Source organism: Anser brachyrhynchus, assembly GCF_964034855.1.
Source record: "Anser brachyrhynchus genome assembly, chromosome: 11".
Lineage (NCBI taxonomy): Eukaryota > Metazoa > Chordata > Aves > Anseriformes > Anatidae > Anser > Anser brachyrhynchus.
In genome coordinates this window covers 2,101,853-2,125,282 of record NC_137706.1, presented here as the reverse complement: position 1 = coordinate 2,125,282, position 23,430 = coordinate 2,101,853, and the positions used below count along the sequence as shown (strand labels likewise).

General features: G+C 40.0%; 1 protein-coding gene and 1 long non-coding RNA gene across 3 annotated transcripts in view; one reads left to right on the top strand and one right to left on the bottom strand.

Annotated features, from left to right (window-relative positions):
- The window catches only part of TNFAIP8L3 (TNF alpha induced protein 8 like 3), a 46,597-nt gene that overhangs the window by 13,936 nt on the left and 9,231 nt on the right, over positions 1-23,430 (bottom strand). The gene's annotated exons all lie outside the window — the stretch shown is intronic.
- LOC308200802 overlaps positions 114-23,430 on the top strand; it is a 31,678-nt gene continuing 8,361 nt past the window's right edge. Inside the window, exon 1 of one of the 2 annotated variants that reach the window (XR_013955817.1) lies at positions 114-14,826. This is a non-coding gene — a long non-coding RNA (uncharacterized lncRNA). Of the gene's footprint in view, positions 21,884-23,430 lie in introns of both variants that reach the window. The other variant, XR_013955818.1, reaches the window with a different exon arrangement.

Below are 23,430 nucleotides of genomic sequence, written 5' to 3'. Positions count from 1 at the left end.
CTGTTACAGAATATTAGGCTTTGTGGAATCCTTTACTTTTTTTTTCTTTTTAAACTGTCTCTGGAGAAGACTAGCTGCTGGGGAGATGGCCAACCCAGATTCTGGATGGAAAACTTCTGCCTGAAGGAAAAATTAATACTGGTCAATGCAATGCAGCTGGGATTCATCACACTCTCCATCTCTTACAAGTCTTTGTGCAAACGTTTGGGGACTTACTGGTAGGAAGAAAGCCCACAATGCTGCGTGCCTCAGATGTGATTTATAATCCTGTTCTCCTTTTAGATGAAGTCTGATCTGGACTTCGATGTGTCCTCTGGGTGATCTGCTCTGTGCTGCTCACCCGCAGCATGGGTCAAGTGCCCTGTCAAGATGCACAAAGCACTGAAATGGAATAGGAGATGGCTTGTGGGGTGTGCATGTAGAAATGTATACTGTTATGTATCTATCCACATGAACTAGACCACCTGCTAAATTCTCCTAACTGTTCTCTGAAATCCTGTTATAAAGACCAGTTTTATCCAGCCTTTTCTTTAATGTAAAGGATGTGAATTGTTACACCATGAAAACCTTAGTATACCCAAATGAATATAAAGCCAAATCTAACAATAAGAAGAGCAAAAGATTATTTTCTGTGGAAGGATACAAAGCTCAAAAAGGTGGATTTATATGTTGATTCTGTTCCTCCTTGGTTCAAAATCTGCATGAATAATATCTACCAAAAGCTAGTGTCTTGTCTTATTCTAATGAAGGAAAAATCCTGAGGCTGTACTGGAAAAAGTGGGAGGACAAACTAGACTACAGATGATGGTTTTCTTGTTACAGCTTTAAACTGAAGTGATAAGCATGGCATTGATACTTTCACAGCTATGTAATTGACCCAAGTAACATAAATAGTATCTGACAGTCAGAGCTCCTTTAGAGGATAAATGCCAATGGTGGTAATCTGTTTTCATGCTTTTAATTTGTTCATTGTTTATATGTTGTAAAACATCAAGCCAGGAGGAACATCCTGATAACAGGGACGCTTCCTCTGTCATCAAGGAGACTCTAATAACAGTTTAACAGCAGTAGCTGTACCACCCATGGTGGAGAGGTTCACTGTAAGTGCAACCCTTTATTTCAGGAGAGCAGAAAGGGAAAAGATGCTAGAGAAGTATTGAAATGTTCAAGACAGCTCTTAGGAGGTCTGTCTCATTCTGATGAGGAACATAATTAACAGTGATGCTTTCTATGTATTCTCATACGTTAATGCACCTATATGGAATTGGGGTTCAATTTGCAGAGGGAAAAATCCACTGATTATGTTACCCAAAGAAAATCCTCAGACAAGCCTCTAATAAACACAGCTATGCAGAATGCTGTCCCTCATGAGACTTCAGTTCTGTGGAGTCTGAGTACACACGTACTGAGATTATTTGTGCTGATAACTACACATGTACTAAAACCATCCTGCTGAATACCCAGTATCACGCAGGAATGTTACCTCCGAATACAGCAGTCACAACAGTCTCTAGAGAGACTACATATCCTGAATGAGGCCCAGCTTAATATTAGGAGAAAAATGTAGCACAGCCCCTGTGCTGTTCTCATCTTGCTGTTTCATATGCCAGCAGAGCTGCTGCCTCTGTATCTGGTTAAGAAGTAGAATAACAATTCCTCAGTTCTGCTAAAGTTTGTGCTTTCTCAAGTAATTAATTCCAGCAAAACAACTGCTACCTCTGAAGGTATTTGTTCTATTTTGCTGTTTCTAATATCCAAAATTTTTAGATTCTCCAGTGCATGCTAAAGAAACCAAGACTTTCTAAACAAACTAAAGAACCAAGGATAAGCTGCTTTTCCTCCTGGGTGATTCTAAGCATAGGCACCTCCTTGAGGCTGGCCTAGAAAGCTGCTGAGTATGTTTGACCTGCCTGGTCTCTGCTGGATTAGGTATAGCATTCAGAGTGGCCACCCCGTGTGGGGCTTCCTTAGACATCCCAGATGTCATCTGAGGGAAACACTACTTGGTTTCTTCCGCTATTGGGACTTGGCGAGTCCTTCTTTCCTAGAGACCTAAGCTGGCATTTCTCAGTTCTCTTAAGGATCTGCTGCCTCCAGGGCTCATTCTGCCAGAAGAAGTGGGGCAAGCCCTGCTTCTTATCTCTCACCCAGCTGGTAGAAACAAACTGGATTCTGTCCAGTTTCATGTTTCACAATCAACTTTCTCTACAATGAAGAAAAATACTGCTGCCTTTCCTGAAGAGGGGATTTCATGGTTCTGCTCTGTACTGCTGCGTACAGGCACCCTGCCTAGGGGGACTCTTGTCAGGTAAGAATAGGCCAGACCATGTGGGCCCTAATTCTGACAAAAGGCCTGATGCTTTTTAGCAGGAGGGTCTAGGGATCCATATGATTTGCCTGTCTAGAGAAAGAAGACTACCATGTTCATGTGCTTTTGTAGGTTTCAGCTTTTCCTGAAACAGCATCTTTGTAGTTCCTGTGGTTGTCATAGTGTGATCCAAGGCCATGCAAATCTAATTACATAAACAAGGAGCAGAAAGCAGTCACCGCCTGAGGAGCCTTCAATCAAATGATATATTTGTATGCTTTTAAATGATGAATGGAACATTAAGAAGGAATGGCCACATAGGTGTCATTCGTCACTATGAATTCTCATGCCAAAATCTCAAGAGTTTCCTGTTTGTACCACAAATCCTGGAAAAGAATAATCCAGCTCTTGTGCTCCACTTATATAAATATTTCTATATTGCTCATAGGGAATAAAATGTTAGCAGTAACATTTAAATAAACTCTATTGAGTAATCAGGTTGACTGATATCCTGAAATATAACATATCATTTAAATGAATGACAATTGCTAGGAAAGTTAAAGAAACTTCCTAGGATGACACAGGCCAAAAAAGAAGTTTGCTGCCCTGTTCATACAGATACAGCACACTATATATTCAACATTACGAGTTTAATGTTGGTGTGTAATAGAAGCCCTTTTTTTCTTCATTTTAATTATTGCTAATTTGCGCTGCTAGTGTGATGTTATTGTTTCCCACCCTGCGATAGACTTGAGGCTTCCCACGGCAAAGCGCTGAGCAGAAGTATATCTCAGCTCCACTAAGGTGAGGCCGGCTATATTGGCTGCTAAACTCAAGAGCTAGTGTGCTTTATTTTTATCCCCCCTGTCACCTTCCAAGTCTACTCAGATAATTTATTTTTGCAGCAGTCTGTTCTCTTCCTCCAAGCCTGGTGGAGCTGCTGAGGATCTCTGCCTTTGGGGTGAGCTCGTTTCACCTGCATTTTGGCTGCTGGAAGCATCATGCCTTCCCTAGCTACAGGTGTCTCACGACTAGTTGGGGTGCTGCTGCCACGACGGTGCTCCCCCATCCCTTGGGGGGACTGCCTGGCCTTTCCTCAAGCCAAAAGCCTGCAATCAATTTACCATTACCTGCTTTTCAATGTCCTTTCCCCAGATGTTAAACGCTCCATCTTACACAGAAAATGCATGCAAAGCTCTCCACACTGCTTTACCCGTAACAGCCTGCCCTAATGTGATGATAAATGTTAAAGTGCGCATTTTCTTATGGCAAATGGGCACCCCCATGAGCCTCTCAGACTAGCCTCCCACTGTGTGAACTCTCATTAAGCACAGCCCAGTGGTGCTGGCATAATGTTGCATCAGTTGACACTTGACTTTAACATACGTGTGGCAAAAAACTTGTGGCAAGCTTTTATCAAAGAAATAAAGCTCAATGACAGAATGTGCTCTCTTACATGGTGAGAGACTTACACAGTGAAATCTAAGCAGCACGTTAGAGCTTGTGAGATTTCTGACAAACGGCGTCACTTGGGGTGAGGGTTAAAAAGAACCAAGTCAGTTGTCTTTGCTTAAGTATTGGCCCACGTTTGTGTTCAGAGTTGGCTGACGCTTTTTTTTCACCTGGAATTTGCACATAGGATACAAACCGCCCTTCAGTTACTGTCTTGGGATGTACCCAGTGACTTTTGGTTAACTGTAAATATCAATGCTGTTTATAGCAAATCTATAAATGTGATACTCCAAGAATTTAATTGGGGCAGCACTGATTTTCTTAATCTGGACAGCTGCATTAATTGCATTGCTTTGTACACTGGACAAATGCAGGCTGATAAATCTCACTAACATTGTGATGAGTATGGTCCAGAAACTTCCAGAGCTGCTTGGCAATTCTATGGCTGCCTGCTTTAACACAGAGTAAAACAAACAAAAAAAAAAAAAACAGACCAAAGCCATAAAATAATTTGGCAAATTTCAATACTGGAAAAATATACACCTGAATGTTTAGATAGGCCTATAATGCATTCTTGTGTTACTAAGTTACCCTATTTGCATTTACATGTAAAGGACCTTTATTTAAAAAGAAAAACTCAACTCCCCAAGCATTATGTAGTCCTATTTATTGACATAAGAATCAATGAAACTATATGCATCTGGAGGTAGCTGTCCTTCATTTTCTTTATAAAGATAATTTTAGGAAAATGGAAATAAATGGCTAAGATGTGATAACACAGTTATCTAGATTTCTGCTCAGATAAACTACAGAAAACAGAACGCTTAAAGAAAATATTTGTTCTTATTTTCTTTACAAAGTTTCTTTGTATATCATGCAGCACTTGCTGGATGAAATGCTTCTGAGGATCTGCTTCTGAAATACCTGTAGATTCTACAGCTGCAAACTAACAAGGAACTTTAGGACATCATTCCACCTCCTTTTGCATAGACCAGAATTGTTTTGCTGTATTCAGTCTTTCATGAAATAGTGCTTGCTCATGTCAATGGTAATATCCTAAGGTGGCTATGTAAAATTCTGATATTATATATGATAATAGGCAGATTATTTTTCCAAGGATGCTTCCCTATTTTCCATGGTGTGCTCAGGCTTGACTCCAACTACTTTTCATCCATGACTGATTTAATACCCAGCAGGTGCTCTTCCCTAATTTTTTTAGAGGGAACTTGCTATTTAAAGAGGCGGCATTTCAACCAGTGTGTGGTTTGTGTTTGTGATTCACTGCACCATATTTCTCAGACTCTATCATCTCTGTACAAGATATTTGGTGTTATCATTCTAATTTCCCACAGCTACCAGAGGGTAACCATGCATTGCACAGTGGCTTCTGCCTGAATTAATGTCCTGAATTCCAAAAGCTTGTCTTTGGCATCTTTGGGTTCTGATCTTCCAGACTGGGGACTGGATCAGTAAACACAGAGAAGGACTTTCTGGTTTCCTTTAGTTATGTTTACTTTTTACTATGACAACTTCTCAAACAGAACAATCTTAAATTTTACTGTGCTTGTTCTTGCCTCATTCTTCCTTCTTGTTTTCATAAGATTATAATGCAATTAATCTGGAATACAGGACTATAAATCACTTGTATCAGTAGCTGGATTAAGAGTGACTTTCAATGTTGTTGTCCTTCCTTTAGTTTTAAAGGCGAAGGGACAAAAGGCACGGGTCACCAAAACAGCAGCAAATGAGAAAACTGCCTGAGAGATACAAATGAAGAAATGTCTGCAGTGGATGATTTAAAACAAAACAAAACCAAACCAAACCAAAAAACAACCCCAACACCATAATAACAAAGTTTTGAAATAATATAAGGTAATTCCACCAAGCTCTCATGATTTATAAGATCTCTGGAACTCTTAGTTCTATGTAATTTTTTGGCTGTCATTCTTATCCCATATGCTAGTTAATGTGTTCTGGTTAAATATGGGTGACCGTAATCACACTCTGTTCTAAAAGTCCTACTTGTGTAATCTTCTCCCCTCTTTCTTTGTTGTAGAAAAAAAATAGACTTTTTTACCAAAAAAAAAGTGCCAAAGCTAGTTGAGACCTCTTACAATGTCTTGCATGATCCAAATAATAAGGGTGTATTTCTATGAAATTCAGTATCTTGTAGGGAGTTCAATGTGATTTTTTTTTATTTTCCTACTTGATTGTACGACCACACAGATATTTGTTTGACCAGGAACACCGTAAAAGCAAACAAACCAAAAACCATCCCTATTTGGATGAGGAAAGATTAGACAGTACTGAACAACACATAGTGCATTAGCTTGCTCTTTGTTGAATAGACGTTTTGTATTGCATTAATAGAAGCATTTCTTGTTTTATTCATCCCCTTTGCAAAACATACCTGCTTTATTTTCTTTAGCTGCAAAGATGCAAGCTAAATTGATTTCTTCTTCCCACAGGCTTTCTACAAAATAATGTTCTTTTGGATTGCTTGTTTAATATTAATTATTCAGTGTACACATAATCCCCTGCTTCAGCTTTGATTCATCCCACGATACCCGATACCTGAGCAGCAGTAGCGCAGAGGTGGAAACAGTTCCAAGGTGGGCTTACAACTCTGACACCACAGCTGCTGCTCTTCTGGCCACAGGAGTGGGCTGTGCTACTGCTCCAGGGGCCACGGTCAATTCAAGTGGCCAGGGACTGCTTTTGGTAATTGGCAGCTAAATACAGGGCAGTCTGAGGTTTGTCAGTAAGGTATCTTTCATGAGGACCTCCTTATGCCATTTAAGCACTAATACATTGGCTGCTTCAGATAAGATAGGGAGACTGCACAGAATTTAACAAATGGGGCTCTTGGTACACTTTTGTACCTTGGTCACTGTCACAGTAAGGAAATGCTTTGTTTTACTGGTAAGGAACCTGTACGGAAATGTTGGCATGGGAAACAGCAGATTTATAGATGCAACCTCCATCCTCGGGTTAACAAGGAAGTACAGCTCTGAATGCAGAAGGGTCATCACTTTCCTCTAACAGCTTCATCTTTCTTTCTCATGCAACACAGAGTGTGTGGTTTTCCCCTCAAAAGCATTTGTAATTATAACAATTCCCAAAGTGTCATTTACCTCTAGTTGCTGACTTTTGCTGTATTTTTGGAGTTACAGCTTAAGATGGCCACCGCTGCCTGAATGTTTCAGACTTGATGTTTACTTGGGGAAGTGACAATGCTCAACTCAATTTTATGGCAAGATATGTCTGTGTGGAGCCTTTAAAACGCTCAGTGGAAAAAAATTCCTCTGATTCATTGCAGAGTTTGCAACATTCGGCAGCAGCATGCTGTTAATGACCAAGTTCTGCGGAGTAAAGCTGTTTGGTGTGCTTTCCCTAATTGAGATGTGCAGAACTGAATGGAATGAGCTGAGCGTGAGCGGGGCAAACCAAGGAGTGATGTTTTTGCAGCCCTGACTAACTGCAAGAGGTTAGTAACACCAGCAAAGCCACCTGCACGTGGAAATATAGAATCCTTCTCCTCCAAACAGGTACAATAATGAACGTATTGTACTCCGTTAGTCCTGACTAACCCCCCCGAAGTGGGAAGAAAATGAATGAAAAGCCATTTCTTTCTCCAGCGCCAGAGAACAGCTCTTAAAACCCTGCTCTGCAGCAGTGCCCTGACTGGAAAGACTGGTGGCTCAGGAGACTCCAGGTTTCCAGCCTTGGCACCTCGCTGATTTTCAGTACTATTTGTTTTCTTTTTTAAACCGAAAGTTGAAACTAATCAAAACATACTGCTTTAACAGCGAGGGACTTCACAGCCAAGCCCTGCTTAAACTTACTCATGTAAATAGCTTAGTCATTTATAGGTTACTCTGAGTGAAATGAGTAGAATTTAGTGTAAAATAGAATTAAAAAAAATGATTTGTTTTCCCCCCATATCTTCCAAATGTGTCTTAAATTTTTGCCTGCACAAAGGTAACTCTGTTCATACAAGCTAATGTTTAATTGTCATATTGACTAATATCCCAAAGATGAGTCAGAGCATTGCTGAAATTTGCACTGAAGTCGTAGGAAAACATAACTCCTGAATCAAAATTCGTTTGCAGTTTTTCCTTTTCTCCTGCCCCAAGGTGCAGTTCCAGCCTCTGAAACTGTTGTTTGCTCATCCTAAAATATGAAGCCAAGTCCTCTGGTGTAAACTGGCATGCTTGCATCTCTGCTGATAAACCACTACATTTGTATAGCAAGGGAGGGAGCACTGCCCTCATCAGACTTTTAATAGATTCACTGAAGAATGGTAATTACTCCGGACCTAAAAGGACTTGAAACTGGACATACATTATGGCTGTAACTACTTATTCAATTGAGCGGAGGGAAATTCATAAATTACAGGCTATCTCTAGCTTTAATATAAGCAGGGAACTTTCTTATTAAACTACTTTGAAAATGTGGAAGGGTTGACATATTGTTGGAAATGCATGTCTTTTGGACAGAATTCCACAGGATTTCTTGTCATTCTCCCAGGCTGTCAGACAGCCCTTTCTTCCAGTGCCTATTGTTTGCATTAGCTTTGCTGCATAGATTTTGGCTGAAAAAGTGAGTTCCTGTTGTGCAATTGGGAATCCAGCTCTTTGCTCCTCTTCAAATTAACAGAGCTGATATTGACCTTGGTTTGAGGACTCAGTGCCCTTCTGGCACACACACAAAGCTGTCCATGTGTACATACATATACATACACATGTGTATTTTAAATTTTCTCAGGAAACTTTTCATTCTTAATCAGAACATAGTACCATTAGATTTTGCCAGTTTTTCAGCAGTGTAAAGACTTTGCTTTTTAACTGTGTCTAATCTTGCAAACACTTCTGTAGATTTCCATAATCATATTATAACTTCATCTCTCTGCCACCACAGGATTGACAGTATTAATTCCTTCAGCATTTATTATCCACTGTCCAAAGCCTTTGTCACCTCATAGGATACCAAATGCATTTATTGGGTTACCCTAATTCTAAAATAAACAAAGGATAAATTATTGTTGTCATAAAATGTTCTAAATGGCGGAAGCACTAAATATAGTCCTATTTCTCAAATACTGCAAGATTAAATCACATACTTTGGAAGAACTGTTGCTTATTAAGAAATTATTTATGAGTTGAATTACATCACTTCTAAATATATAAAGAGTTGGGATGGCTTCCAACAATTACTAAAGAAGCTAGCCAAGTGATGCTTTCCAATTAAATCGGACTGACTTTTCCTTATTAACTTCTCAGTGTTCTGTGTTTGTTCTTCTGTTGTTCATGATTCAAGTAGACAATGTATTAACCTTGTGCAACAGAAGTCTCACACATCTCCTCTTTGGTATTCTTTCATGCAGTGGTGATCAGTAGGAGTCTCTCTGTAGGCGCTCTCTACATAAAAGGTTTCTTTCTTGTCCATGTAACTGCTGCTGGTAATGCTTAAGTTCTTGCTTTTAGTTAGGACCAGTTATACAGAGCTTCAAAGCTTATAACTTCTGATGGCTCATTTATATCTGCATTGTTCAGCCTTTGATAATGACCGTGTTCAAAAAACTGCAGAAAACAGAGCAGTGCAGAAAACACTGACCTCTGTGGTAGCACCTACGCTGCTTAAGCTATGGAAGGAAATAGGTGTAACTCCATGACCTAATTTATTAGCAGGGGAATAAAGACAAATTAATTAAAAACAAAAGTGCCAAACGTTAAAAAAAGAAATCCATTAAACCACAAAGCACTTCCATTCCCACTTGTGTTGGATGAAGTTCAGATGCTTACAGAGAGGTTTTACATCACCTATGCATCACAGCACATGTGCTATATAGCACTTGTACCAGCTCTCTACAGAGTAAAAAAAAAAAAAAAAATCATAACCCTCTACAGAGGTTTAGGTTTATTTTCTCAGTAAAAACTATTAAAGAAAGTTACTTACCTAGGTAGTCCTAGACTGTAGACCTGAGTGGACATACCCAGACCAGAGCAGCTCATGAACCTTTTCCAAGGTGTCAGTGAAAAAGGTAATTAAGAAATCCTAGCCAATTACTGGCTTAATTTTACTATGTAAATGCTCTCAGCTGAAGAAAGGTTAAGTAATCTGCAAAAATGAAACAAAACATTGAAAATCACTGCAGTAGAGAACTGGGATGTGTTTACTCCTTGGCAGATCAGTCTTCCCATAGCTGGCTATAGTCATTGCTGCTACAGGGATCTTTGTTCTAGCTGAAGGAGTTTGTCTCCTCTGGAGTACATAAGGACTGTCTGTATTGCTGGGTTTGCCTATTTTAAGTTTGCCCCTCAGATAACTATTTCCCTTTTCCAGCACTTTGGAGTAGATAGCAGGCTTACGTGGGTACCTGGCACATTTACTTAGCTGCATCTAGTTACTGACAATTGTTTTCAAGAGTTAAAGGTTTCTCCTCCATTTAGCTGGAAAATGAAACCAGATTGTGTTACTTGGAAAAATGATTTAAAATGATGGAAACAATTCTTGTACAAGAATGACAGAAATAACCCACCACAAGTGTATTTCTCAGTTGTCCATTGAAACAGCAGCTTATTCTGTGCTTTGCTTTTCACTGACTCATTTCTAGGGTTGTTCTCTAAAAAGAATCTGCAATTGGTGGGTCTGAACTGCTGCTTTCTGTCTGGAAACCGAGTGGCTATTCCATAGCCTTTTTTCCAAAAGCTCCTTTTGAAAGCTGAAACACTGGACCACAGAGACCTGCCAAAAAATGCCACTGGGAATGCAGGAATGCAGTCCTTGCCTAGTGTCTGTATGTCCTGCCAGCTCCTCCCTTTCTGCTATGACAATTCATGTGCTGTAACAGCGGCTATCGTTGCTTGCACCATACATAGGAGTTTTAGCCAGTGGATTCAGGAAGCCAAATCCATTTGTCATGCATCCACATCTCCACCAGCCTTTACGAGAACTTCCCTGAAACAATGTTCAACAGCACTTGGACGTGCAGGCAGCGCACAGGTTTACCCAAACTGCAGTTCCTACTGACTGGAATTATACCCTCATGCTGTTCTGTGGGACCATATATTACGGGGTTGGCACTCACTGAACAATCTACTGTTTTCAGCATGTGCTTTTTAGGTTGGTTTCAGTCCCTCAAGTTTTCTGGGCATAGAACTACCACCTGAACTGATGCTTTCATAAAAATGCAACTGTTTCTATGCGGAGATTGTAAGTTGGTAGGCCTTGCAGAGATTGATGGAATTATGGTCATGAAGGACGCACCCTGAGCAGGGGCATGGATCTTGATCATGTGCAGAGCATCTCTACTTTTCCCTTATATTGCATGTGGATGGCAAGAACTGTGGCTGTTCCCTACGAACGTAGTTCTTACTCTAAAAGAGCTTAGGAGCAAGCCAGAAGACAGGCGGTCTGTCAGGTATCACCAATTAGCACTAAGTCAGTGGATGAGCCTATAATTATTGCAGCTGAGCTACTCTGACTCATAGTTAGTTTTGCTCACAGATCAATATCACAAAAGATACATTAAAGCCACTACGTTAGGCTCGTTAGGGCTGTCAGTCCCCCAGATAACATTCCTTACAATCAAGTGATGCACAGGTTTGGGGATCAGCAGCAAAACCCACCATTCCATTGAATTGCACCACACCTCACTACAGCTCCACAATGACATTCACAGGGCAATGACATTAAAATACATCTCCATGTAGTTTAAACACATGCCCTTAAATGGATTTTTGTGGAACATCCACTGTGCTTTTTCAAACTGCGGTCTCACAAGCCAGCAAGTTTCCATAAAACTCTTACCAACCAAGATCAACCACAAATAGTCATTTATAGGTAGAATTGAAGGTTTTATTTTTTTTTTCAATTTTTATTTTTAATACTGTATTATCTGGCAGTAATGGAACATGTAGAGAATCCCTGCAAAACTTCAAATTGCTTAAGGCCAACTTAAGCCCTTACTAGTATATGGACCTTAGGTCCTTACTGAAGCATGTCTAACAGAGAACCTTTTTTACCCCTATGAATTTCGTGGTCACAGCTGGGACAAGATAGAGGAAGGAGTGGGAGGAGGGAAAGCCTTATCCCCCTCTCACCCCAGTTCTGCTCAATTCACTCATTTCATTATGTGCTGGGCCTGTGCAACATATCTTTCTCTGCTACATCAGGGCTGCAGCCATCCCACTGATTGTATGGTTTTACCTTCCTCTGCTGCTTTGACAACAGCTAGTTTTTCAGCTAATTTCCAAAATAGCACTCAGCAGCTCCAAAAATTATCATAGTTTCTTTTTGGGTCACTGCCAATGTGGCCTCTGTCAAATTGTTTATTTACAATACATCTGAAAAGCCCTTTGACATCCCAATCAGTAGTAAAATGAAATAATCATTGATTTCTTACAAGATGTATCAATCTTTGTACCTTTATGGAGAGGAAAGAAAACAGAGGCTTGACTGATAATGAATGATAACTTTAGAATAAGGATTTAAAACATTTTCTACATTTTTATAATTTGAAAGCTTTCAAAGCATACTGACCACAGATAGCTTTCATTTCTGGTTGCAGAATGCATCCTGCTTAAAAAGCTGTCACCACACAGCATGTTAGCTTTAGTAGATAGCCACTAAAATGAAGGCTATCTAACAGAGTGGAGACCTAGCCAGCTATTAATGTTAACACTTAGCACCTAGATAATCTGAATCTCTGCTCAGTGAGAACTGAGAAGTCCACTGCATTTGTGTTAGAAATGTCATTCCGTAATAGCTCATTAGGAAAAGAAAAATGAAACATAAACAAGTGACCTCCCTCCTCCCCCAAGCAGAAGTTATGAAAATCATACAAAATCGTACACAGCAGGATTTCTTGTTTGATATCACAGCTGGAATCAGAGCTACCTGCCTCTTCTACATTTCAATTTCTCAAGCATTGGAAAGGTGATGTCCTAATTAAAACATTTCCTATAGGATTGTCCTTAGATAACATCCAAGATGAAGTGATTCTGACCTGTATTTTGGATTTCCCCCACAGTCACTTTAGAAAGTAAGTTATCTATCTTTACAAGCATTCATGTACAACACCTAACTTTTCTCATTTGGTAATCTCCCTGGCCAGTAGCAGTCTGACACTCTTTATCCCTCTTTTTAGATGCCATTAGAGACACCCAGGTAGTCCATTGTGGGTGCTGCAGGCAGAAATCCGTCTGGCCCACAAGCAGCTATTCACTTCGCAGGATCTAGCAGGATCTCATTAGACAAGTTTCAGTATTTTTTTTGCAGTATTACGGTTATAGACCCTAAAGTCTGATTCACTGTATATGTCTTCTTAATGGTTATCTTTAAAGGCAACCGGTTTCTGAGGTATTTAGAATTCCCTTACTTGACTTAGTATAAAAGTAGTACTGCTGCTGCCACAAGTTTTTTAGAAAGATAATGAGAAATCTGTCCTGAGCCTTAAAATAGCAGGCACTTGTTCATTCTTCTTTCATAACGAAATACAAAGTTATCCCTCATGCTTGGAAATCAAATGATAAAATCCTTTGATTACAACTATGTACAACAAAAGCAGTAGCGGAAAATTTCCTAGCAAATGAAAAAGCTAAGACTTCTGTTCAATACCATGATGTTTACATTTATTCAAACAAATCAGAAATGCAGATGACAAGAATAAACAGGTATATTTATGTAACCTAAACAGTTGTATCCCCACATAATTTGTACCAGATTCTTTGTTTCCATACAAAAACTATACCTTCAAATTTTCTTAAAAAAATACCAGCAGCATCTTTTACTTCTCTTAAGCTGTAAACCTCTTTATGCTATATCTGCTATCCACCTCAGAGAACACCCCCCATTATTTTTAATTTAACCAGTCACATAATCTTTGTCTTTGTAGCCACTGGATTTCACACTCAAGCTGGGAATTTTCATTAAAGTTTGCAAAAGGACAGATTTTGGGACACAGCTAATCACGATTCCTTTGTTAGACACAAGTATTATAAAATATTCCGGTAAATGTGAACTTTCCAAAGCTTTATGCCATTTGAACATTTTACTTAGCACAGACCTTCTGTTCTCCAGTTGTTTTCTGTATGTAAACACAAAGTTTTTCTCATGCTCGGAAGCCAGCTTCGCACAGAGGCCAATTAACCACCACTGAGAATGGAGGAGGACTGATTGCTGTGCCGGCACGTTGCTGTTTCTTAGCAACCAGCAAAGATATGGTGAAAGATGTGCAAGAGAGACCCAAACAGCATCATTTCCACATTGAAAACTTCCACCTAGATTACCTGCTAATGTGGTAGTCAATTAATTTAAGACTTCCATTTTCCTGCTCCACTGCTATGTCCCTTTGCAGGCTCCAACAGTGTGACTTGTACGGTCCGAGATAGCACTTAAGAATTTAATTTCCACTGAGATGATAATATCTGCTAGCTACTTGTCACTCCAGAAAACTTGTAAAATTTCATTAGAAAAGTATTTTTCTGCTTTCTTCTCAGATAATGACTCGTCTATCACTAACTGCTCACTTTTACCAAAGTAAAACTGCAAGGTCAGGCCCTGTTCCAATACCACACAAGAAAAAAGTAATTATTAATAGCAAAATTAGTAACTGTGTCTTTCCTCATGATGTTAATAAAGTATTTTGAGCACTTAAATTGTTTTACTGTATTCTGAAGATACTTATTTTATATATTAAGTAATTTTACACTGCAAGACAAACAATGGTGTGACTAGTTTTCAAAAACATTAACAGAATTCAAAAAACAGTCTGACAGCTGGCACTCCGATTTCATGGAGTTTCTGCCACAGAAAGAGGGAAGAACAGTGAGGCCAGTATGCAGTGAGGGCATTTATCTTCCATAGGGCTTTCTTTCTGCAGTGGGGCAGGATGTCTGGGCCAAAGGGGATTGCTGCCGACCATAGTACAAGGTGCTGCCCATCAGCACAACAAGGGCATTACTGAACAGCTGCACTTGGTGCCTGAAATAGAAGAGGTGGGTGGGAGTGGGGAGGAGAAGGTGGCCGTGGAAGACTTGCACTTGGGATGCACAACTTGTGAGGTGGGTGTGTGGGTCCTTAGTGCTACTGGTGTGGTGTCTAAGCTGGGAGGTTTTGGGTCTCTTAGTTGTTGGAGACTGTGTGAGTGTTTCTGTGCAGGAAGCATGATGTTCTTGGGGCTGTTTCTGTCCTCGTGTTTGGTGCTGGGCTGGAGGGGGCCCTGGTCTGACTTGGTGTGTGTTCTGTGCAGCCCAGAATGGCTACTGGGGCCTGCCCTGAAAATGTTTGTGACAGAGTGACTTTGCAGCGCTATGGGAAGCAGTGCATGTGTATAGGATTTCTGTGGTCTGGCTATGTTGTTCTGGCTTTTGGGTCAAAAGAAGAAGCCAAGTGGTACAGGTGGAGCTAGTGTTTGGGTGGCCAGTATAGCTCTGTTTCATTATCTCATGGAACTGCAAAAGGCTCCGATCGACTATGTAAGCTGTTGCTTTTGCTGAAAGAAGCCAACCTAAACATACAAAAACTTCAAGCTGTAATTCTTTAGTTACAAACTGATAGCAGCATCCAGAAGGGCATTCTGCAAAGTCCTGCATGAACCAAGGAGTGACCTCTGGAGACATTATGTGTGGTAACACATCCACTAAACTTTTCAATTACGTATTTGAAGGATTTTTTTTTTAATTTTTATTTTTTTTCAACTGAAGGTTCTCTTTAGCAGTGGTGGGGGAAGCAGAGGTAAGAGAGAGGAAGCTGCTCCGCTAACCAGTAGAAACAAGTACATGCTTCATGCTTGAGTGGTGTTCAGTGAAAGAATGTTCCCTGGTACTGTAAGCTAAAATGCTCCCTGAAGTACTGTCATGTAATATTTTAATTGCTTTCTGTTGAGGTATTTCATTTTGATTTAAGAGGCAGATGAATGTCTAACCCCCCTAGTATTCAAATGAGTATCATCAAGGCTTGATTAGTTTATTTCTGGCAGCTGAATAGCTGAACATCATGCCAATTGCCTTCTGTAGTAGTCTTGTTCATGCATTGTATTTCAATTATGGTACTCTTCTTGCGTAGCCACGTTGACTTTGTAGCCTGCTGACTTTGAGAGGATAAGTATGTTCCTCCTTGTCCCCTCATATGATAAAGCTTAAGAATCTTTGTGTTCAGAAGGTCCAAATCTTTTGCACCTATTGAGTGGCTTGCAGGTAAAAGGAAGGCAAGACTACTTGGTTTGGTGTCCTCTCTCCCCAGGGCAGCCTGTGTCTTTCTCCTTCTGTAGTCTAGAGTTTACGAGAGGCTGCCTTCTTGGCCTTGCCATATTTTGACTTCATAAAAACTAAATTAAAGGTTTGGTATTCCTGGTTACAGACTCAGCAGAACACCTCAAGGCCTGATCCCTGGAGTGTTCAGCTGAGCAACCACCTGCAAGACCTCACCTCCCTTACTTGCATGGAAACTAAAGTCTGCGGGAGTAAGGCTGAAGAGTCCCAAGTGTTTCCCATATGGGTCAGGATGAGGCTGGCATTCACAACAGGACTCCTTTCTAGGGGAGACTTCTAGCAGTATCACAAAAGAGTAAGGCTACGTATAATTCATAAGTTCTAACATTCCTTTTTTTCATTGAAAATCAGATTTCTAAGATAGACTAAACAGACCATCCATCTTGAGTCACTTCAGGAACAGCTCTGTTTAGTAAGACTTTTTCCTACCATATATGGTTTTGTTGTAACAAGATGAAAATAATCATAAAAAAAAAGACAAAACAGATGTTTAATGTATAAAATGACACTCTCAGGTTTGCCAGAAAGTGTATCTGCTCCTCAGCAACTGCACTCAGTATTAATTTGCCTGTTGGCCTCACTGTAGTGTTATGCTGTAAAAACAACATGTAATCAGTCTCTAGGCTTGGAATAGATGGTGTACTTCTAATTGAGTAGAAAAACACATTTCTCTTTTTAAAGGTGTAATTTACACCCACAAAGTGTCTCTAGGCACTGGGCAATTTTCATTTACAACTACCTATAGAAAGATAGGCTTCTCTTATTTAAAAGTGTGTGTGTTCATCTAGCTGTCAATAATGGCTCTTATGCTCAAGGCTACATAATATGCAAATAGAAGATGTTATCGACAGACCTCCAGGTATAGTTTGCTGATGACTTAGATGAGCTCTTTTTCTGCTTCCAAAGCCAGCTGGCACAGAAGGTGGCTGCACCTGGCTTTCTGAAGGAACATTAGCTTCTGGACACGTGAAGGCAGTCTATAGGGCAATGCCTTCTGTATCAGCTAAGAACCAGTAATATCTGAGGTGGTGTTGGGAGTGAGAAGGGGGAATAATCTCAGTTGAATCTAGTGAGGTCAGAATGGATTATGTATTTAAAAACTCATATGAATGTGGCCTGATAGCATAAGATACAAGGGATGCACGCTTGATTTCATAGTTAAACACAGTCTATAGCTTTCAAGCTAGCTGCAGAGGAGGAGACAAATCTCTGGGTTGGTTTAGAGGAAAAGAATCAAGTGGTTTTCCTTAATCTCTTTTCAGCTGTGTCTCGATGAGCCTATGCACATAACCTGTCTGTATTTATGTTTTGGAAATCAATGTTTGTGTTAAAATCACTTGCAATTTGGTGATTCAGGCAACTGATCAACCAACAAGGTTCAGAAGCTCTGAAGTTAAAGCCAGCAAGGGTTGCTTGGCCATTGTCAGGACTGATGGGCTATCTACATAGATACTAACTGGAGTAGTGAGCTTTTTTCAGAAAGATTGGAGCTTGTATCTAACAGGCTGCCAGTTTTGAAAATGAGGTGTTTAGGACATCTTTGGTAAAACTTATTGTCTGCTCATATAAAAAGTAAAGTGAGGATAACAATTTGGTTTGGTGTAGAAAATCTTTGTTTCCTTTGCTGAACTAGGCTTTGAATCACTGTGTATTGTTTCAGTATCTATTTTACAGAGAAATGTGAGCTTGAAAGAAGTTATCAGTCATATAATGCATTCCTTTCTCTGAGACAAGACCAGTAGGCCAGAGAAGTTTCTTTCATCTTTTATTATGCTGTAGGTGGACCTTGGGTTTTATATGAGAAGTCCACTCAAACTGTGGTAGAACACTGTGAGGAGCTCAGGTTATGAAAATAGAATGAATCTAGGTGCTCTGGGAAACAGTTCTTGTTCTGACTTAGAGTGGGTTTCTCGGGGGAACTACGGACTTATACCATGGTGTGTGCATCACAGTCATGGAAGAAAGCCTACATCCTACCACTGCTGATTGTGATCTCTTTTTTGTGCTTGATCCCACCCTGTATTTTGAAAAAATTATACTGGAAATTATGCCAGCAGTCATGAGCACATTAATTTTGGCAGATTTCTTTTGTTCTGGTAAATTTTCTTTGGGTGAAAGGCTTTCTTCATTTCAGTAAGAGGTTCATGTATTAGGAGGGGGAGGAGAAACACTACTACTCAACGGAACCCACAATTTGGAGCTATTTTTATTCTACACATGCTTTTACTGCCAGAGAGCTAGATGGTCTAAATAGGAAGCAATGAAAAGCTGAGGAAGAACATGAGTGTTTTCTCTCTAGCTAAATTGCTAAAAATGTAGTAAGGTTTTTCTACTTTGGTTTGTAACATTCCTTTACTGTCTCATGCCATGCCGTAGCATTAGTTTGAAGAAAAAAAAAAAGTAAAATTGCAGTCATCTGCTTAACATAACAAAGTCAAGTGTGGTTAAGAAATTAATTCTCAAACTGCAGCCTCTTATAAAACATTTCTAGAAGACAGTGTCGAATGCATATGTATTTTTCATATTCAAGTTTTCAACTTCAGAGGTGTTCTTAGGGACTGAAGCTTTCTCATTAGATACCTGTAAATATACTTGCAGTGACCATGAACTTCACTGGTATTAGTTTTTACTAGCTCTTAATAAACCATCGGGATCCTTACTGCACAGACTCATAACAAAAAATATTTATGACCTAAAAAGGATAAAGGTAAATGGATGAAGCAGACCAGAAATAGGAGGAGAAAGATGCAACTGAAATACTTCCCTAAGGGTGTGATTAAGACCCTGCTGTCAGTCCAGTAATTTATCATCCGTATGCACAACCTCCCATATGATATCTTTTCAAAGGGAAAGTATACTGATATCTTTACAGTATGTTAATACATGTATTTAAATTTCAAATCCCTTTCACTGAAATTCAGGAAAGTGTTACTTAGAAAACTAAAGCAGCAAATCTTGTTTTAGAAGATATACAGATGACAGTTATCTCCACCAATGCATAAAATTGGTAGCCAAACAGTTAATATCTTTTTAAAGTCCAGGCTTAATGTGAGTATAGTATCATTAGTACACACTCCTACTGGGATGTTACATGAAGAAAGGAATCCTGCCACAATTTTAATGATGAAAAAACAAAAAAGAAAATCTTGGCCATAAATATTTTCTTCTCTTTCCAAATGAAAGACAGTGGAGTTTCTTAAATATTGCCTTTTTTCCTGTTACTCTGCACATGTGTATCAATGTGTACTCTGCTAGAACAACTCTAAATTATGTAAACCACAAATCAGCATCCCAACTGTTGAGATCTGACATCTGTGTGTATCCTGGGAGTATCTCACCTACACCCTTTACCTGTAGCCATCTAATGCTTCATCTGTGATGTCTCTGTATGTGGCTGACTGTGGTATTGCAGAACTGGCCACTTCTTTGGTATTTCAAATACCTATATTATACGTTTGCATGTGTATAAATACTTATCTGCTAAAAACAAAACAATGCCACCAAATAAGAAAACAAAACAAAAAACCCAACTCACCACGAGAGTCTACTTTAACTCCTGGCAGAATTCAGTCTCTCAAGGCCTGAGAAATAGTTGCAAAGTGTCAAGGTGCAGGACTTCCGTGGCATAGCAGCAGTGTTGTGTGTTCCTGGAAGCTGCCCAGGAAGGCAGCTTCCCAGCCATAAGGCTCCTCAGAGGCAAGAGTGGGGAGGCAGAGATTAATCCCCACCAGAAGGGTACAATTTTGATGGCACAAAAATGGTCTGTAACGTTCTCTTCTTCCCCAGAGCTGTTATTCCAACTGTACCTCTTGAGAGATGAAGAACCTACCCCTTATTTAGGTCTAATGACTTGTTAAAAAGTACTTAAACCTTGTCTTAAACATCTGATTTACTGATGTGCATCTCCCAGAGTATGATCATTATTAGAGTGAAAAAACGTGAACCAACAGAAGAATGGCTTCCATTTTGCAGATCACTGTTCTCTTTAACTACTAAGCTGCTTCTGATGCTGTATGCATTTTTATGAAGGAGATTGCTTTTATATTGTTTACTGCATTCCTCTCTAGACTTTATTGTAAAAAGCAAAATAAAGAACTATTGAAGCCCGTGACTTGGAATTATTTAGTTTTTCTTCTACATATAGCATTTCAGTAGTTGAAGAAAATCACTTTTGCTCACTCTAAGGTCGGCAAAAAAAAAAAAGGCCTAGCTATACTCTGTCGCATGCTGTCCATAAAAAAATGTTTTTAGCCTCAAAAAGTTTTAGACCAAGCCAAGTTTCAAACCAAATGAATCAAAGCAGATAGCTGTAAAGCTTTCAACAACCAAAGTTGTGAACCTTTAAGTTCTGTGATGTCATGTGTATTTTTATGACTTTCATGGTAAAGAAGTGGTATTGCTTTAAAAGCAAGCTAAGTACTTATTTAAGGATTCATTTTCAACCTCTTTAATAACATATGAGCAAACAGAATTGTCTTTTGGTCACTGATAAACTGACTAAGAGGTGTCAGCTGTCCCTAAATTATAAACCCTATTAGGAAACATAACTACTGCTTTAGCTTCCGTAGAAGTGAGGGAAGAAATGAAACATTCCACAACTAGTGTTTAGTATAACAGCACACATGCTATCTGAATTTCCTTCAAATGTGGCTATGAGGAAAAAGGAACTTTATAAATGTAGAAAAGCTGTTTCAGTGATGAGTATATAATCAAAAAACCCTCCTATAGTCATGGCTGCCTGCATTGGTTATTTGGTATGTCTAGTCAAACTTCATGGTGCACAGCCAGAGGTATTTCATGTGTAGCTTTTTACTTCCTTGTCACTGACTACAGTAACTTCAAGGAAATTAAACTCTATTCAATATTTTTCACATTTTCATAGAACAGTGGTTTCCCAATCACCCTAAACTCCCTTCCTGCACATCGCTGTCTTAGTACTGCTCAGCTGTTGCTAAGGCAATATTTTCCGAGAGAAGATCCAAAAGGTGATTATACAGAGCTCTAAGCAAGGCAGAGCAACTGTTACTTGTCTTCTGTGTATGGATGGGAAAGCGTGGACATGGTTCTTGAGGGAGTTTCAAAGCTGCACAGATCTGAAGATATGAATACATTATATGATTTTGCAACCTTTGTGTTGTGCTGGGACATGTAAACAGGGAAGAGATGCTGTGTGGGGCTGCCCCAGAGCAGAGCTGTGCTCTCCCTGCCTGCTGGGTAGGATCAGGTATCCTCCTGTGTGCTGGCAGGTCACTTGCAAGATGCTCCTGACTGAGGAAAAATGAGGGTGGGTCTGGCATTTGAGGAACGTGATCCAGAGAGATACCCCGGTGCAAGATAAGGACTCTGTTTCAAATCACCCTTGCGTTGGAAGAGTGGGAGACAGAGTAGCTTCCTTGGTCTCTGTGCTTGACAGTGCTGTACATGCGTGCTAAACTTTGCTAACCTGTCAGGAGTCACATCTACTCCAAACTCAGTCTCAGGCAAAGGAAAACCACAAAGATAAGGCAGTCTCCAAAGTAAGAGTGAGCGACTCCTCTCTGCTGAAGGCAAAGACTAGGTGTCAGGGTGGCTGCTGGCCCTTCAAGGGACAGATTCAGCTGATGCTAGTTTGGTTCAGCTCAGCCAGATCAGTGGTAGAGAGGAAAAGTGGATGCAGCTGCTATGCTGGTGTTCGGGTGAACCTGCTCCTCCTTGGCAACTTCCCCGCTACACCACCTTTCCTTAATACATCCCTTGTGTCTGTCTTTACTCTCCTCATCTTGATGACAGAATAATTTTGCTTCCATAAGCATCTCTCGCCTTCACTGCTTCTTAGCAGCTGCTGAAAGTTTCTGCTTGCTTCCTGGAGGTAACTTCTGAATCCTCTCACAATATCTATTCATTCAAACTTTTTCATTAAAACACTTGAGAATATGTTGGTAAACATGGGAGGGGTTCTGCTCTGCTTCCTTTATTCCTTGTAATTAAGCTATGTCACTAGAAAGCAGTGTCCTCCTTTGACCTCATTTGATCAGTGACAGCCACAGTCTGCTGTCTGCAGAGAAATGTAATTCTGCCCCTGGACCTGCTGTTCAAGCCCAGTGATCTGATCTTATGGGGTGAGAGTGCTGTTTCTCCAAGTAGGTGTTCCAGAATGCATTCTGGAAGTAAGAGAGAAGCTGCTGTTTCCTGTGGAGGTATTATTGTATTCTCATTTTCTAGCAAATGTCTTATTTATCTGCTCCAATATTTCAAGATCAAACTTTCCTTTAGTTGACGTGCCTTGTTAATCAGGATGATGCCTATGTTATTTGCAAGCCCACTGTCTGGGTTGTTTGTTTTCCAGAGGAGGCAGGTTAGTTCTGGCATAGCAGATCTGTTTCTAATACCTGTAATTAAGACAAGACGATATCCTACTCCCATCAGTTTTCCCTTTCATGGAGGGAACAGTGTTTGTCCTATTTCATAGGGGCAGAACTCATAAATCCAAGAATGTTTGAAAAGAAATGAGTTAAGCATGAGGAATCGGATTGAGATTGGAGCAATTGAGGTTTGTGAAAGTAGTGTATTGGCTGATGCACAGGGGAAATGAGATCAGTAAGGCTAGAAAGATGTGGGTATTTGGAGAAGGAACACAAAATGTTAGCTCAAGAGGCAAGGATGTGCGAAAAGCAAAAAAGATTCCAGAGGTTAGAAGTTGGAGAAAATATCCAAAAGGTTGTTTTTCCATTTGTACAAAGGACTTAACCTCTTCAGTAGCATGTGGCAGTGAAAGGGTGGGTGTAAGGGGGCTTTTGACCTTCCTTCCCTTCTGCGTGCCACAGCAGGCTGCATGCACTGAGCTTTATTTCAAGCCCTGTATATCCTCCCAGGGAGCAGTTCCATTCACTGTTGTTAGTGTAGTCAAAACATCCCCTTTTACTGGTACAAGCTATTGCAAGTAGCAACTTTAACACTGAAAGTAGCTACTTTCTAGCTTTTCTTTAATACTTTTTTAAACACTTAGCACTGAGAAAAATCAGCAAAACTTTCTTTTAGGCTTGTTGGGCGAGATAAAAACCCATTAAAAAGAAACCTAGTTCACAATTTGGAAATAGTCCTCTGGGCTGCAAGAGGTATCCTGGTCTGGAGGGTACTGGCTGATTAAAAACTGAGTGCTGGGACTGCTCTAAGCCCTTAGGAATCCGATTCAATCCAAAATTTAATGTTTGAATCATGGAATTATGGTGAACGCTGGTATTCATCTGTCCTTAAAAAAGATGATTTGTTCTTGGCTTTCCTTCAATTCTGTATGATTTCTGTAAAGGAAGTACTCTGTGGAGACATACCAGCGGTGACTGTTTTGGATGAACATATTGGTCTCTTCTTGGGGAAAGCAGGGGGCTGGCAAGAGTGAAATCTCAGATGTATCTGCTC